Here is a 17,715-nt window from a genome sequence, read left to right as displayed (position 1 = left end):
TAACCCTGTGGTTAGCGCGGTCGCCTCACAGCAAGAAGGTGCTGGGTTCGAGCTCCGGGGTACACGATCCTTGGGGGTCGTCCGGGGTCGTCCTCTGTGTGGAGTTTGCATGTTCTCCCCGTGTCTGTGTGGGTTTCCTCCGGGGGCTCCGGTTTCCTCCCACAGTCCAAAGACTTGTACGTCAGGTGGATCGGCCGTACTACATTCTCCCTAGGTGTGTGTGTGTGTGTGTGTGTGTGTGTGTGTGTGTGTGTGTGTGTGTGTGAGCGACCCTGAGAGCAGGATAAGCGGTTTGGATGATGGATGGATGGATGGATGTTCTGTAGGGGTGGGTCCCTCAGTGCACCTTCTCCTCTGCGGTGCCAATCCCCTCGCTGCCTATGCGGTGCCACGGGAAGGTCAGCTCCGTGCTCAGTAGCACTACACGTGTCGGGGTGTGGCTTAAGCCCCGCCCCCTGACCCTCTCCAGCAGTCTGCGCAGTGCGGCTGCAGCTGAATCAAACCAGCTGCCGCGAGCCAGGATGTCATCCAAACAACCACTTGAGTTTTAAAGCCACGTTTCCCTCCACATTCTCCAGATGTGGAACCCAAAGGGCAACAAGGGTGTGGGGGTGTGGGGTGTGTGTGTGTGTGGGGGGGGGGTGTGTGGGGGTGTTGTCTCCTGATTTTCAGTTATCATAACTTGCTGGATGAATCTAATTCACTGAAAAAAGAGGGGGGAGGTGCATAATCATTCATTCAGCCTCCTCACGGTGCTTTGGGGCCTCTTGTGCTCTTGCACGTCTCGCACTTGATTACTTCATCCAGATTCCAGAGCCGGATTAAAGCATGATTAAAGCACGCTCGCATGACTGGGTCGCAGCTATGGAAATATGCCCATCACCCTGTCAGCGTCCCCTACAGTCATCCTCTATTGTCATAATTGGTCGCAACACCAAGGTCAGTAGACTGGTTTCAGACATCAGCGACCAGCAGTGTATGTCCCTGTCTCTCTCTGTTTTCTGTCTATCCCAGGCCAGCATTTTCAGTTTTCCGACACACGTAGTGATGGGGACCGGGTCAAACCTGGGTCTGGACAAAGCACTCATGAATCATGTGTCAAAGTGACGTGCCAAGACGCTCATTCCTGCCTAAAGTTTGCGTATTATGGCGGATGAGCCATCTTCAGATTCGGAGGATTCATTTCTTGTCAGTGGGCGTCAAACTATTAAGGTGATGTCAGCAGAACTACAGAGCAAACCAAGTGTGTGTTGATGACCCCCTAGTGCCGTACATCTGGTTACGGCTTGACAAAAGCGGAGATTGTTAAATCGACATCTTTACGCTGATAAAACGTTCAATAAAATGTTGTTATAACTGTTCCCAGTATCCCAGGCAGGAGTCGGGACGCAGGAGCGTCCAGCATGCACCCTGGCTCTGCTGAATGACAGAAGCTAAGCAGGTGTGGGCTTAGCTAGTACTTGGATGGGAGACCTCCCGGGAAAATGTGTTGCTTCTGGAAGTGGTGTTGATCGGCCAGTAGGGGGCGATCTTCCCTCTGGGCCTAATAATAATGCCAATGCCCCAGTGCAGTCACGGGAACACTGTGCTGAAGGCGGATGAGACGTTAAACCGAGGTCCTGACTCACTGTGGTCATTAACGATCCCGTGGTACATATCACAAAGAGTAGGGGGTCCCCCGGCCACCTAATCACCCCCCCCCACCATGTAATTGGCCCAATGACTCCTCCCTCTCCACCTCAAGCTGATGTGTGGTGAGCGTTCTGGTGCAAAATGGCTGCCTTGTATCACCCAGGTGGTGCTGCACATTGGTAGTGGTTGAAGTGAGTGTCCCCCCTCCACTGTGAAGCGCGTTGGGTGTCTAGATAAAGCCCCATATAAATGACATCCATTATCATTATAAGAAGGGTATTGGTCCGGACCTTTGACCTTCATGTGAGTGTCATCAGGCGTATCCGCCCTCTCATGAGCACTCAGGCTGGCGCTCTGTCTGCCATGTTTTATTACGATGATGATGATGATGATGATGATGATGATGATTATTATACAGAGTATATTTACTTCTTATGTGTGTTCATGGACAAATGTCGCTGCTCATTCTTCCTGTTTCCTCTTCTTTGTTTGAGAACAGGAACTATATGAGGACGTTTAGAGGATGCTGCTTCGTAACACAGCTGTGTATGTGCAGTGTGCTTGAACATGCGGCTGTGTTGTGTAACTGCGCCTGATAAACCGCAAAAAAAGGAGTTAAAAAGGACGAAAACACTTTAAAATCCCTCTGTGAAAAAAGCAGATGCTTCTTTTCAAGCACTTCCAACCACTTTAAGTAGATTATGAACTGAAGAAGGAAAAAAAACACGTTATGTTATAAAAGTGATCATGTTCAAAAGAGATAAAGTGACAGGAAGTGTTTGCATAACTAAAATAAAAAATTAAAGTCTTCGAAGAGTGAACTATAACGAGAGAGAAACCCAGAGAGTTTCTGGGGGGGAGGGGGGTTTGTCCGGACTCCTGAAAATAACCGCTGTTAACTGAAACAAGACTTCGTTGGTTCTGGTCCTCGTCTTCTGATCTTATTGACCCATAACAACCCCTCAACACGTGTTTTTATACGGAAGTAGACTACTGAAGCCGCTGTCGTTTCAAGTTAAAGGACCAATTTTGAGCTTTTATCGATTAGGTGGCGAGACAGTATTATTATGTGGTCAGAGGGTTCCCTCTAGTGGACAAACAAGACAAATGTATTTCCCTCATAGGGTGGCATGGTGGCGCAGTGGTTAGTTAGCACTGTTGCCTCATAGCAAAAAGGTCCTGGGTCCGAACCCCAGGTCCTTTATTTATTTATCGATTTATCTATTGATCTATTTATTTATTTATCAAAAGATCTTTGTGGTATTAGAAAAAATAAAACAAGAACACATTTATGAAGCAAGCAAATCAGTTAATAAATCAACCCAACCTCAACAACCATAAAAAGAACAAGAAGAAGAAGAAGAAAAAAGAGAGGAGAAGAAGAACAGAGGGGAAAACAGAGGGGAAAACAGGGAGGGCGGGGGGGGCATTAATCAGGAGAGAGAGAGATTGAAGAGGTTTGAAAACATCAGAAAGTTTCTCCCTGAGGTTTCTCCCTGAGGTTTCTTCCTGAGGTTTCCCCTTGAGGTTTCCCCCTGAGGTTTCCCCCTGAGGTTTCCCCTTGAGGTTTCCCCCTGAGGTTTCCCCCTGAGGTTTCTCCCTGAGGTTTCTCCCTGAGGTTTCCCCCTGAGGTTTCTCCATGAGGTTTCTTCCTGAGGTTTCCCCCTGAGGTTTCTCCCTGAGGTTTCCCCCTGAGGTTTCTCCATGAGGTTTCTCCCTGCGGTTTCCCCCTGAGGTTTCTCCCTGAGGTTTCCCCCTGAGGTTTCCCCCTGAGGTTTCTTCCTGAGGTTTCCCCCTGAGGTTTCTCCCTGTTAAAGGTTTTTTAGGGAGTTGTTCGTTATCCGATGAGAGGGTCTGAGGACAGGATGTTGTGTTGCTGTAACGCCCCCTGAGTGATACTGGGCTACACACATGAAGCGGACTTGACTTGACTTGGCAGGAGTATGGAGACTGACGTGTGTCAGATGAGGTCCTCTGACGGAGGGCCAGAACGCATACTGATGCTGCAGGGCAGGTACCAGGATCCAGAAGGTGGTTCACCGAGGGCGAGGCTTAGCCATTGCACTCCGGTAGCGTTGACCCCTGTGTTGACCTCTGTGTTGACCCCTGAGAATTCCTCCAATGCGGGAATCTCAATTGCATAACTTCTGGAAGTGGAGGACCGTGCTTGCGCTCTCCCCTGTTTACATTTCACAAAATATTTATTTATTTATTTATTTTAATTTCCCCCCTTTTTTCTCCCCAACTGTACCCGACCAATTACCCCACTCTTCCGAGCCGTCCCGGTCTCTGCTCCACCCCCCTCTCTGCTGATCCGGGGAGGGCTGCAGACTACCACATGCCTCCTCCCATACATGTGGAGTCGCCAGCCGCTTCTTTTCACCTGACAGTGAGGAGTTTCACCGGGGGGACGTAGCGCGTGGGAGGATCCCGCTGTTACGAACAGGCGACCCTCGTGTCGGTAGGCAACAGATGAGACCGCTGCGCCACGCGGACGCCCCTAAAAGCAGCACCCCTGTCGACGGTTGTGTCGGTAGGAACACCACCACGTGGTGTGTTGCTTTATTCAGCAGGGCTGCTGATCCTGAGCTCCGGGACTTTAAGTGGACACGTTACAAAGGTTTGTGTTTTATACAGACGTTATTAAGCTGCTCTGATCATTACCGCCCCTGGCCCCTCCCCCTTACCCCTGAGGTTTTACCTCGGAGGGGTAACAAGACAAACAGCATGTGGCACGTTAACACTACTGACACTGAGCCGGATCTACGGACGCTATGCGTCACAACAAGACTGTCAAAACGCTCCAAGGCCATGACGGTCCGGGTGAGGAGCCACGACGGTCCGGGTGAGGAGCCACGAAGGTCCGGGTGAGGAGCCATGAAGGTCCGGGTGAGGAGCCACGACGGTCCGGGTGAGGAGCCATGAAGGTCCGGGTGAGGAGCCACGACGCCCTCTAACAAGCCTTACCAAGTCCAGGCAGCAACACCGGTGTCCCCGGCAACACGTCAGAGCTTCTGTGCTGCAAAGAGCAACAAACAATAGACAACGAATAAGAAGATGAATACAAATAATCATAAATAAACAAACAATAAATAATAGTAAGAATTAAAATAAAAAACGATAGAAAAATAATTAATAAAAAGATCCTGTGATTGATGTAGTAGTAATCATTGTATGAATTTACGTAGTTGCATCATCTGACCGCTTGGAGGCGCCATTTTACCTCATCGTGTCTGTCTGTACTCGCGCTCAGTGTGTGTTATTTGTCATCACCGAGGCTGGACTACATACGTCCTGGGCACCAAGCACATACAGGCGGGTGGCGCATGAAAGGGAAGGTCTCAGGAAGGAGCCTCTACAACAGCTTCAAGGCTCCTTGTCATAGAGTCTACACAACACCGTTCACATCCTCACCAAACCACCCAGTCACCCCTCGTGCCCTGCGGATGGGGGCATTAAGAGACCCCACCCATCAGGATAGACATGTCTCATGGTGGTCACTCAGAATATTGATCTGCAGTGACCCTTCCCTCTAAGGGGTGAAGTGGACCCAAACCATGCCAGGACCCCCCCCCCCAGCATAACAGAGACCCCTGACCCCCTCCCTGTAGGGGCCAAGCATTCAGGTTTATCCTGTCTGTATATACTCACACACGCGTGAACCCCCCAAAAATTCTTCATTGACAAATATTACAAAGCCCCAAATATATCTTTTTTTTCTTTTGATTTTCCCCCTTTTCCCCCCAGATTGTACCAATTCTCCCGAGCTCCACGCTACGCTAATCGGACGCAGCCCAAATAATTTACCCCCCACACACACACACACACACACGTACACACACGTACACAGAATAGGTGAGTCATATTTGATGTCAGCCAGCCGCTCCCCGTCAGCGCTGTCTCAACGTGTCCGGCAATCATTAACCAGCCGCTGCGGTCTCGCCGCCTACCGGCTGTACTCTGGACCTAACACACACACACACACACACACACACACGCACACACACACACACACACACACACACACACACACACACACACACACACACACACACACACACACACACACACGAGAGAAGAGGAGTGACAAGAGGAGTGCTACGGGCCGGTAATGGCGCTCGGTCTGTCGGCAGCACCAGTCAGGTAGGAGCTTCTGTTCTCCGCCACTGCGGCTCCTCCGGAATGACGCTCGAGTGCAGATGACGCGCGCTCTGTTTTTATGAGAATCCATAACTGCTCCTGCATTAAACCCAACCCGTAGCAATAAGGACGAGCAACTTCCCTCCGAGCACTGTATAGCACGCGGGGACCGGAAAACGTAGAGATGGTCCATGCTGGGGCTCGCGCGCCACTAATGATCACCTGAAGGTACAGCAGGGTGGCGTTCATCTCCCCAACAACGGGAGAATCGAACGTCCGAACGATGCTGTCTCCGTAGCGGAGGTCGGGCGAGAGAACAGGTGGAGTTTGTTGTTGTTTGACGGGTTCGGTTATTTTGATGATCATTGATGGAGGAAGTATTCAGCTGCACTTTATTGTATGGCACACTAACAGGATACGACAAGCCGCACTTTGTGTAAACTTAGACAAAAACCAGAAATGATTTGTTCTTTATTAGACAGTAAACGAATCCCTGGATACTCCGATTAAACACTGTACACTTAAATTATACTGTAACTAGAAACCGCATATAATGGACCCAAACTATACTGTAACGTGCTGGCTGGCGGGCCTGACCCTTTAGTCTAGCGGTTAGCGATGTCTCCCGCGATGCGGGCGATACGGGTTCGCGTCCCGGCCGCGGCAGTTCCTGTGGTTGTCCCCCGAATTCGCTACATTGGTGTCAGAAGTGGGATGGAGCGACCGTAAGGCCATCGAAAGCGAATGCGCCCTGAGGCGTGAAGGAGCTGATATGCTTAAACGGGGGGGGGCGCTTCCCGAAGGACGGGGGTAGTGTGACGTGCATGGATAAGTAGACACGCTGGCCGCTGGCTGGCGGGTCTGACCCTTTAGTCTAGCGGTTAGCGTTGTCTCCCGCGGTGCGGGCAATACGGGTTCGCGTCCCGGCCACGGCAGTTCCTGTGGTTGCCCCCCCGAATTCGCCACAATACTATACTTAGTTACTGCTATACCAAATGATACTCTGGTTAGAAGCCAGTCACATCCGGTCTACATGCCGTATTTGTGTTTGTGTGTGGTATCGGAGCGGCGACTCAAGTTGAGATGCTTCATGGCTGACGTTGCTTCCCGCACACTAAACACTCCCAGGTCGTCCTCGGAATTCCATAAGAAGAAGTTCCGTTTCCCTTCTCGCCCGGAAGACGCGGTTCTCGAGGTCAAGTTTTCTTCTTTCGCTGCTCATGTCTCTCCTCGTGGCCGAGACCAAGACCATGTGCAAGTAGTTGCTTGGCTACAGGCTTCTTGTGTTTCGAGGGAGCGCCCTCTATCAGTGGACAGTATCATTACACTTGGGATCCGGTTCAAATGTGGTCAAATGGCCCGCTTGCTCCCAGCGCCTGTGAAACCAACAACTTATTGATATTTGCAAACTGACTCGCGGGCCGCACTGAGTGAGGGCGGGGGCCGAAGGTGGCCTGCGGGCCGCCAGTTGCCCGTGTCTTATAAGCTGTAGCCATGATAAGATAGAGATAAAGATAGATAGAGGTACGACCTCTAAATGCCAGGGAAACGTGCTTCAAGGCTTCCTTTCTTATCTCCTTTAGCGGGTGGGCTAGTAAGGGGTGGGCTACACTGGCCCACCCTTTCCTAGGAGAGAGGAGATAATGCTTTCCCAAAATTCCTCGCGCCAGCTACTTTTCAAGCGAAGCACTATTCGGTCGTTCACGAACACAGCTGATCAGCATAAGGAGCGCAGATCATCAGGTGTCACTGCTTATTAACAAGGCTCAGCGGTTTCGGTTTTACCGATTTTCACCAAAAAATACCCAGATTCTTTAAAAGGAGCAGATCCGTTTAAACTGGTTTTTCCCCGGATTTTATGTTTCCACGGATCCAAAAGTTGTTCCTGTTCGTGTGCGGTTATGTAACAATGTTCTCTTGTGGCGAAATTCGGCATGCTGGATGGCTTTGAAAAATAAAAACCGAAAACGCTGAGCCTTGCTTATTAGGCGTTTTCCATGTTATGCCATTTTACTTTTGAACTTCCGGCAACGTGTTAAAACCAAAGGCGAACTGTGAATGAGACACTGCTGCTTTAAAATGATCAATGTGAAGTTACGTTGTAGCACAACTGTAGTAACTTGTGTAATAAACCAGATCCACTTACCTGTATGTCCACTAGGTGGCAGTAGCAGTAAATTGGTTTAACTATTACTACCTAGAACCTTCCCCGGATGTAACTCTGTTGTGTAATGGATGCCTGCCGAGATGGCTGTGCGGTGTTGTGCTCCCGGAGGTTTCATCAGTATACACAAAGTAAACAAATCCTGTGTGTGTCCTTGTTTCATGTAGTCAAGATACTACAACAACCTGCGCTCAGTTTGCCTTACTTCTTACGTCATGTGGCGCGCCGCTGTACTGCGCTCAGGAAGACCATTACCTGGGTCACAGTGCTGAAACTTTTGCATTACCTGGGTCACAGTGCTGAAACCTTTGCATTACCTGGGTCACAGTGCTGAAACCTTTGCATTACCTGGGTCACAGTGCTGAAACCTTTGCATTACCTGGGTCACAGTGCTGAAACCTTTGCATTACCTGGGTCACAGTGCTGAAACCTTTGCATTACCTGGGCCACAGTGCTGAAACCTTTGCATTACCTGGGTCACAGTGCTGAAACCTTTGCCTTACCTGGGTCACAGTGCTGAAACCTTTGCATTACCTGGGTCACAGTGCTGAAACCTTTGCATTACCTGGGTCACAGTGCTGAAACCTTTGCATTACCTGGGTCACAGTGCTGTAACCTTTGCCTTACCTGGGTCACAGTGCTGAAACCTTTGCCTTACCTGGGTCACAGTGCTGAAACCTTTGCATTACCTGGGCCACAGTGCTGAAACCTTTGCATTACCTGGGTCACAGTGCTGAAACCTTTGCCTTACCTGGGTCACAGTGCTGAAACCTTTGCATTACCTGGGTCACAGTGCTGAAACCTTTGCATTACCTGGGCCACAGTGCTGAAACCTTTGCATTACCTGGGTCACAGTGCTGAAACCTTTGCCTTACCTGGGTCACAGTGCTGAAACCTTTGCATTACCTGGTTCACAGTGCTGAAACCTTTGCCTTACCTGGGTCAGAGTGCTGAAACCTTTGCATTACCTGGTTCACAGTGCTGAAACCTTTGCCTTACCTGGGTCACAGTGCTGAAACCTTTGCCTTACCTGGGTCACAGTGCTGAAACCTTTGCATTACCTGGGCCACAGTGCTGAAACCTTTGCATTACCTGGTTCACAGTGCTGAAACCTATGCCTTACCTGGGTCACAGTGCTGAAACCTTTGCCTTACCTGGGTCACAGTGCTGAAACCTTTGCCTTACCAGGGTCACAGTGCTGAAACCTTTGCATTACCTGGGTCACAGTGCTGAAACCTTTGCATTACCTGGGCCACAGTGCTGAAACCTTTGCATTACCTGGGTCACAGTGCTGAAACCTTTGCCTTACCTGGGTCACAGTGCTGAAACCTTTGCATTACCTGGGTCACAGTGCTGAAACCTTTGCATTACCTGGGTCACAGTGCTGAAACCTTTGCGTTACCTGGGTCACAGTGCTGTAACATTTGCGTTACCTGGGTCACAGTGCTGAAACCTTTGCATTACCTGGGTCACAGTGCTGAAACCTTTGCATTACCTGGGTCACAGTGCTGAAACCTTTGCATTACCTGGGTCACAGTGCTGAAACCTTTGCATTACCTGGGCCACAGTGCTGAAACCTTTGCATTACCTGGGTCACAGTGCTGAAACCTTTGCCTTACCTGGGTCACAGTGCTGAAACCTTTGCATTACCTGGGTCACAGTGCTGTAACCTTTGCCTTACCTGGGTCACAGTGCTGAAACCTTTGCCTTACCTGGGTCACAGTGCTGAAACCTTTGCATTACCTGGGCCACAGTGCTGAAACCTTTGCATTACCTGGGTCACAGTGCTGAAACCTTTGCCTTACCTGGGTCACAGTGCTGAAACCTTTGCATTACCTGGGCCACAGTGCTGAAACCTTTGCATTACCTGGTTCACAGTGCTGAAACCTTTGCCTTACCTGGGTCACAGTGCTGAAACCTTTGCATTACCTGGTTCACAGTGCTGAAACCTTTGCCTTACCTGGGTCACAGTGCTGAAACCTTTGCCTTACCTGGGTAACAGTGCTGAAACCTTTGCATTACCTGGGTCACAGTGCTGAAACCTTTGCATTACCTGGGTCACAGTGCTGTAACCTTTGCATTACCTGGTTCACAGTGCTGAAACCTATGCCTTACCTGGGTCACAGTGCTGAAACCTTTGCCTTACCTGGGTCACAGTGCTGAAACCTTTGCATTACCTGGGTCACAGTGCTGAAACCTTTGCATTACCTGGGTCACAGTGCTGTAACCTTTGCCTTACCTGGGTCACAGTGCTGAAACCTTTGCATTACCTGGGTCACAGTGCTGAAACCTTGATACAGACACGGGGTAAACGTGGCCATCTCCTCGGCAGGAGGAGGAGTGCAGATGCGTCAGGCTGGCAGGAAGTATGTTTGTGGGTTAAATGTCATTATTATTGTAAACGGGTGTGGCGGATGAAGCCAGTTTCGACCTCCAGGCAGGCGGTGAAGGAAATCGGGCAGGAGGGCTGCGGACTACCACGTGCCTCCTCCCATACATGTGGAGTCACCAGCCGCTTCTTTTCACCTGACAGTGAGGAGTTTCACCAGGGGGACGTAGCGCGTGGGAGGATCACGCTATCCCGCCCGCCCGAACAGGCGCCCCGTCCGACCAGAGGAGGCGCTAGTGCAGCGACCAGGACACGCCTACCAACACGGGGATTCGAACCGGCGATCCCCGTGTTGGTAGGCCGGAGGCCCCGTGGCTCTGCTGTCTGTGTTGAAGGGATATTTTCCTGCAGAAACGTCCGCTGTGTTGACTCCGTGTCCTCTCGGCGATTATTGACGTTGTAATGTTGACAACAGGCCTCCACCCCTAGGCACGCCTTTGATTCTCTATCTTTCTGAGACACACACACACACACACACACACACACACACACACACACACGCACACACACACGCACACACACACACACACACACACACACACACACACACACACACACACACACACACACACACACACACACACACACACACACAGAGGCCAGATGTAGCTGCTGCAGGGCACTCTCTAAACCAGCATGTTGAGGCATGAACTGACCGAAGTGGCGCTGCTGCAGTTTGCAGGAGTTTTAGAAATCTTAGGACTTCACTCGAACTGTACACACACACACACACACACACACACACACACACACACACACACACACACACACACACACACACACACACACACACACACACACACACCCAGACCTCCTCCTCCTGTATTAAGTCGGTAGCGACGCGAGCACCACGGTGACATAAATAAGACAGTCTATAACATGTAATAAAACATCAGAACTCTAAAGCCTTGAGACAGTATCTATCACACTGACCAATCCAAACCAGTTATCATCAGAACTACCTTCCAGCTCACACCACCATTGGTTTCCCACATATATCCTATACATCCCAAGCTGAACCCTACACAGGGCCCCACGTGCAGCCAAACCCCAAAGCGAGCTCGGCTGCTCCTGCAGGAGGCTCCTGCAGGAGCAGCCGGAGCGCCTGACGGCGGAACAGTTTCCATCGCGGTGGGTTTCTGCTTGTCGAGACAGAAAAGCCCCGGATAGGAGCAACTTACATCATCTGCCAGTAAAACTGTGTGCCGAGACCAGCACTAATGAAATCTATTTCGGTCAGCCAGGAATGCCTCTGAACTGGCACGTGCACCACACCCCTTAAAAAGAGCATGCAAACAACTGCACCCACATCACTTAGAGGTCCAGCCCGGGATCCCTGTGAGCCTATCAGATGGAGGGATATTTCCACACATGACTGAAGAGTGTGACTTCTAGATGTCAGATGATCACGTGGTGTGTTTCTCAACCGGTGGTCATCTTACATGTGGGTCTGTTTTACTCCAAACTTTACAACCATTAGAGACGTGAACCAACCTTTCACCGCATCAGAACACATTAGAAACTCTGCTTTAGGTATCGTTTACTGTTAGCCCTTGCATTAAGACACCTGTCAATCAATCTGGGAGAGACAGCAGCTTCCCGTGCTGTGGTTTGTAGTTTGGATTAGGGATTGTAGCTTTAATGTCTAATACGGCTTTTTTCCCGCTTCCGGCGTTGGAAGATGGCGGCGAGGATTCACGTTGGCGGCGGCCTCACCCAGTACCGTCCATGCAGCATCGTTGTCCACGTCTGCTTCTAAGTTTGTCTTGGTTTGATGGCTGGGAGAGCTGGCGCTTGATCAGTTGAGGGAGCTTGGTCTGCTGCGTCCTGTGGGCCCAGGGACCACGGCCCTGCCTGGAGCTGCGCCCGCAGAGGAAACACCGAGGGCGGTCTGACAGGACGCGGAAGCGGGGCATGCTAAGCTAACTGCTAGCCCACGCAGACCGGCAGTTCCGACAGTCATCCTGGCTGGCGTTCGTTCTCTGGACAGTGATTTTTATTATTTTTTTCTGTTTAGAGATATGTGCTAGTTTGGAAAGTTGTGTTCTTGTAGTTCTTGTAGTGTTTGGATGTGTTTGTGTCTTTGTGTTGCCCTGCGGTGGTCTGGGGGAAACCGTGTTTCGTTTCATTTCATGTGAGCAAGTGCAAGAAACGAAATGACAAAGTGTTTCTGACTCTGATCCCGAGCTTGTGTTGCTGTGCTAAACATGTGTTGTTATGAACAGAGGCTATAAAAACAGCTGTGAGTGTGATTCCTCATGTCCAAGTTTTTAAGATGTGAATTCATCTTTGATGAATCATAATTCCCCTGTACTCCCTGTGTTTGTCTACAGTTATGATCTGATGACAGGACTAAAAGTCGGTATGGATAATCACAAGAACACGAATCAGAAACTGATATTGAGGTTAAACTTGTGCAGACTGAGTGTGCCTTGCTACCATTACCATATGTTACCCCGGAGGTAAAAAGCTTTTACCGAACGTGTGAAATGTGACTGAGAGCAGGTAGAGAAGGTGAACTGGTTTTGCAAATTGTTTACTTCCTTCTTGCAACCACTAAACAAGCAAATTACAGAACCTACTCTTGACAATATATATGATATACAGTAGGAGTGTCCAAACCTTCCATGACGTGACCCACACCTGGAGATATTGTTTTGTGGGACCCACCAAATATTTTATACAGTGACATAACCAGTAAATTCATTTACAACGCTAGCTATCTCTTCCCTTACATCTTTTTATTTTTTATTTTTACCCCTTTTTCTCCACAGTTGTTCTTGGACAACTACCCTATTTTCCGAGCTGTTCCGGTCGCTGCTCCACCCCCTCTGCCGATCCTGGGAGGGCTGCAGACTACCACATGTCTCCTCCGATACACGTGGAGTTACCAGCCACTTCTTTTCACCTGACAGTGAGGAGTTTCACCAGGGGGACGTAGCGCGTGGGAGGATCACGCTATTCCCCCCAGCCCCCCCCCCCAACAGGCGCCCCGACCGACCAGAGGAGGCGCTAGTGCAGTGACCAGGACACATACCCACATCCAGCTTCCCATCCGTAGACACGGCCAATTGTGTCTGTAGGGACGCCCGACCAAGCCGGAGGTAACATGGGGATTTGAACCGGCGATCCCATTTTGGTAGGCAACGGAATAGACTGCAATGCTACCTGGACGCCGCCTTGCATTTTTAAGTTGAGTCAATTTTATTTGTATAGCCCATATCACAAATTACAAATTTGCCTCATAGGGCTTCATAGCAACACAACATCCTGTCTTTAGACCCTCGCATCGGACAAGGAACAACCCCCCCCCCCCCAAAGAAAACCTTTAATAGAAAAAATAGGAAGAAAGCTCAAGGAGAGCAACAGAGGAGGGATTTTTCTGCTGCTGTTTCTTTTCTGCTTCTCTTCTGCTCTCTTCCACTGACGCTACAGCGCACGGGTGTGTTCTCCACTGCATTTAAGCAAGCTCGGGTCACCCTGCTGCTCAAAAAACCTACATTCAACCCAGCCTAGTTTGAAAACTGCAGACCGAATTCACTCCAACCCTTTCTATCAAAAATACTTGAGCGCACGTTCTTGAACCAAGTCTATGAATTCCTTTCTAAGAACAATCTGTGTGATCCAAATCAGTCCGGCTTCAAGCGGGGTCACTCTACCGAGACTGCACTCCCGACAGTAATAGAATCACTCCGCTTGGTTAGAGCTGCTGGTCAGTCCTCAGCTTTATTGCTGCTGTATCTGTCAGTGACCTTTGACACGGTTAACCACCAAATTTTCTGCTCTACGCTCACTGAGCTTGGTATCTCAGAATATGCCCTCCACTGGTTCATGTTCTACCTCTCGTGGAGATCTTTTAGAGTATCTTGGAGGGGAGAAGTGTCCAAACCATATGGGTTATCCATAGGGGTACCTCAAGGGTCAATGCTCGGTCCCATTCTCTTCTCAATATACACCACCTCGCTTGGTGCAGTCATCCACTCCCATAGTTTCTTACACCATTGCTATGCTGGGGATACCCAGCTCTTCCTGTCATTCCCGCCAGATGACCTCACAATCTATCATCATGATAGATAGATGATAGAGATCATCATGCCTTGTCGATATCTCTGCATGAATAAAAGAACGCAACCTTCAGCTGAACCTATCTAAGACTGAGCTTCTTGTCATCCCAGTCAGTCCATCCTTACAACAACAGATCAATAGCCAGCTCGGATCAACCCAACTCATGCCCACAAAGTCCGCCCAAAACCTGGGTGTCATGATTGATGAACCCTTCAGGTTCGCATGGCCTTGATTGCTTGGTTGTGCCGATTTGCCCTGTACAACATCAGGAAAATTAGACTCTACCTGTCTGAGCATGCAGCACAACTCCTGGCACAGGCTCTTGTAATATCACGCATTGACTACGGCAACTCCTTACTGGCAGGTCTCCCTGCATGCACTTTCACACTACTGCAAATGATCCAGATCGCGGCGGCAAGTCTGGTCTTCAACAAATCCAAAACAGCACTGTTCATGTCCCTCCACTGGCTCCCAGTTACTCCCCGCATCAAATTCAAAACCTTGATGCTCGCTTACAAAACAGAAATTAAAACGGCTCCCGCCTACCTGAACTCCCTCATTCAGGTCTACACTCAGTCCCGCTCACTACGCTCTGCCAATGAAAGGTGCCTTGCACTTCCGCTACGATGGGGCCCCTAAGTCGCTAGCCAGACTCTTATCTTCTGTCGTTCCCTGGTGGTGGAACGAGTTACCAAACTCCATTCGATCTGCTGAGTCTCTCTCCATCTTTAAGAAGAAGCTAAAGAGCCAGCTCTTTCACGAACACCTCCATACCTGATGGTATTGATAATAATAATAATAATAATAATAACAACAACAACAACGCTTCTATGCACCCTATGCATTGCCTGTTGACACCTATGTTCTATCGGACTTGATCCTAGGTTTTCGGCACTTACTTGCATTGCTGCCTCCTGACTAGACCCTTGCTTGTGTTGTATTGAGGCTCAGATGTACGTTGCTTTGGATAAAAGCGTCTGCTAAATTGTAATTGAAATTGTAACGTTATAACATGGTATAATTGATTGATACTCGAAGGGTTTTATTTCATTTTGATTGACAGTGTTGGACTCTATTGCTCTGTCAGTTCATTACTTAGAGAGGAAAGTTGTAAAGGGAATGTTTGGCCAATTTTTATAAAGTCTATTTTGCATAGTAGTTTTATTACGATGTTAATTTTTGTTTCTAAAACTGTTCAAGTCTGTATTTATGAACCGTTTTTAGTTGGCTTTTGGCGGCAAAATCAAGTTTTTCAACAGGGATGAAGATAAGTATCTGACCTTATCTCATCTCATCTCATCTCATCTCATCTCATCTCATCTCATCTCATCTCATCTCATCTCAATTTAGTGGTAGTCCTTGTATCTAGAGAAGAATAGGAAATGAATATGCTTAAATATGTGTCTAGTGTGGACATCCTGCGACCCACCTGTCTCCCTGCTGACCCACTCACGGGTCTCAACCCGCAGTTTGAAAACCACTGGTCTACACTGTGTTGCTCTGGCAGCTGCACCCAGGGTGGTTTTAGTTTGACAACTGTTTGAATACCTGGAATTCCTCTGGTAGCAAGGAACAGGCTGAAACACAGAGAGGGTGGAGGAGAAGAAAGGAGAGAGAGAGAGAGAGCGTCAGAGAGAGAGAGAGAGAGAGAGAGAGAGAGAGAGAGAGAGAGAGAGAGAGAGAGAGAGAGAGAGAGAGAGAGAGAGAGAGAGAGAGAGAGAGAGAGAGAGAGAGAGAGAGAGAGAGAGAGAGAGAGAGAGAGAGAGGCCACGTGGATAGACTGACGGTCTCTGTGTTCACAGACAGGCCGGCTAAGGCAACAGTTTGTGTGACCGAAAAGTAAACAAACGGCCGGCTTGTACACTGTCATCACTGCTGACTGGGTGGAGTACTGTCATTAAGTCTGTTGGAGGAGAGGGACAAAAAAAGAAAGTGAAAGAGCAAATACAGAGAGAGAGAGAGAGAGAGAGAGAGAGAGAGAGAGAGAGAGAGAGAGAGAGACTTCATTGTTATTGTTGTTTTATTGTTTCTTTATTGATCGTTACAGTGTTGTGTTAATGTTCATTATTAGTGTTATTGTGTACTGTCCAAACTGCGCTTTGATGCTTTGGCAACATTGTTTTAAAACTTCCATGCCAGTAAAGCCCTTCGAATTGAATTGAGATTGAATTGAGAGACAGAGAGAGGGAGAGAGAGAGAGAGGGAGAGAGAGGGAGAGAGAGGGAGAGAGAGCGAGGGAAAGAGAGAGACACACACAGGGAGGCAGAGAGAGAGAGAGCGTGAGAGAGAGAAAGAGCGAAATAGCGAAGTAGAGAGCGAGAGAGCGAGAGATTCAAAACAGAAACAAAGACACAGACAAGGAGATCAAAAGGAAAAAGGAGAGCTGTCATTTACTTTGTATCTTAAGGTAAGATTATTTATAACTAGTTTGTTTATTTGATTTTAATATTGTTTGTTTTATCAAAGCTTTTTAGTAATGCCTCTCTGTTGTTGACTTGGACTAGGCTGGAACAGACATGTATACACACGGTGTTCAGGTGCCCTTACTCACTATCAGTTACTGTCAGGTACTGTCAGTTACTGGTCTGTCATGGTCAGTTACTGGTCTGTGATGTCTGCAATGGTCTGTCATGGTGAGTTACTGGTCTGTGATGATGTGATGGTCTGTAATGGTCAGTTTCTGGTCTGTAATGGTTAGTTACTGGTCTGTAAGGGTCAGTTACTGGTCAGTTACTGGTCTGTGGTGGTCTGTAATTGTCTGCAATGGTCTGTGATGTATGTACTGGTCAGTTACTGGTCCGTGATGTCTGTGATGGTCTGTAATGGTCAGGTATTGGTCTGTGATGGTCTGTAATGGTCAGTTACTAGTCTGTAATGGTCGTGTCAGAGGCCTGCAAGTGTCTTTTGTTGTTAGAGAGCAAACAAACAAACACTGTAAAAATATCACATCAGAACTGAGACAACACTCAGCGTATACTAGCAAGAAAACCTCCAGCACAAGCCAGATGATCTGACCTCCAACACAAGCCAGATGATCTGACCTCCAGCACAAGCCAGATGATCTGACCTCCAACACAAAGCCAGATGATCTGACCCCCAACACAAGCCAGATGATCAGACCTCCAGCACAAGCCAGATGATATGACCTCCAACACAAGCCAGATGATCTGACCTCCAACACAAGCCAGATGATCTGACCTCCAACACAAGCCAGATGATCTGACCTCCAACACAAGCTAGATGATATCACCTCCAACACACGGCCAGATGATCTGACCTCCAACACAAGCCAGATGATCTGACCTCCAACACAAGCCAGATGATC

At 48.9% G+C, this 17,715-nt stretch overlaps 1 protein-coding gene and 1 pseudogene across 1 annotated transcript in view; both read left to right on the top strand.

Moving 5' to 3' along the window:
- Positions 1–3,626: 3,626 nt before the first annotated feature.
- Positions 3,627–3,814, top strand: LOC130122276 (U1 spliceosomal RNA; annotated as a pseudogene).
- A 1,917-nt stretch (positions 3,815–5,731) lies between these two features.
- Positions 5,732–17,715, top strand: part of rassf6 (Ras association domain family member 6) — a 39,012-nt gene continuing 27,028 nt past the window's right edge. Inside the window, exon 1 of the mRNA XM_056290898.1 lies at positions 5,732–5,775. The gene's annotated coding sequence lies outside the window, so the exon portion shown is untranslated. The remainder of the gene's footprint in view (positions 5,776–17,715) is intronic.

This window comes from Lampris incognitus, chromosome 12 (assembly GCF_029633865.1).
Source record: "Lampris incognitus isolate fLamInc1 chromosome 12, fLamInc1.hap2, whole genome shotgun sequence".
In the NCBI taxonomy this organism is placed as follows: Eukaryota; Metazoa; Chordata; class Actinopteri; order Lampriformes; family Lampridae; genus Lampris; species Lampris incognitus.
The sequence above is the reverse complement of the archived record's forward strand: the minus strand, read 5'-3'. Positions and strand labels throughout refer to the sequence as shown.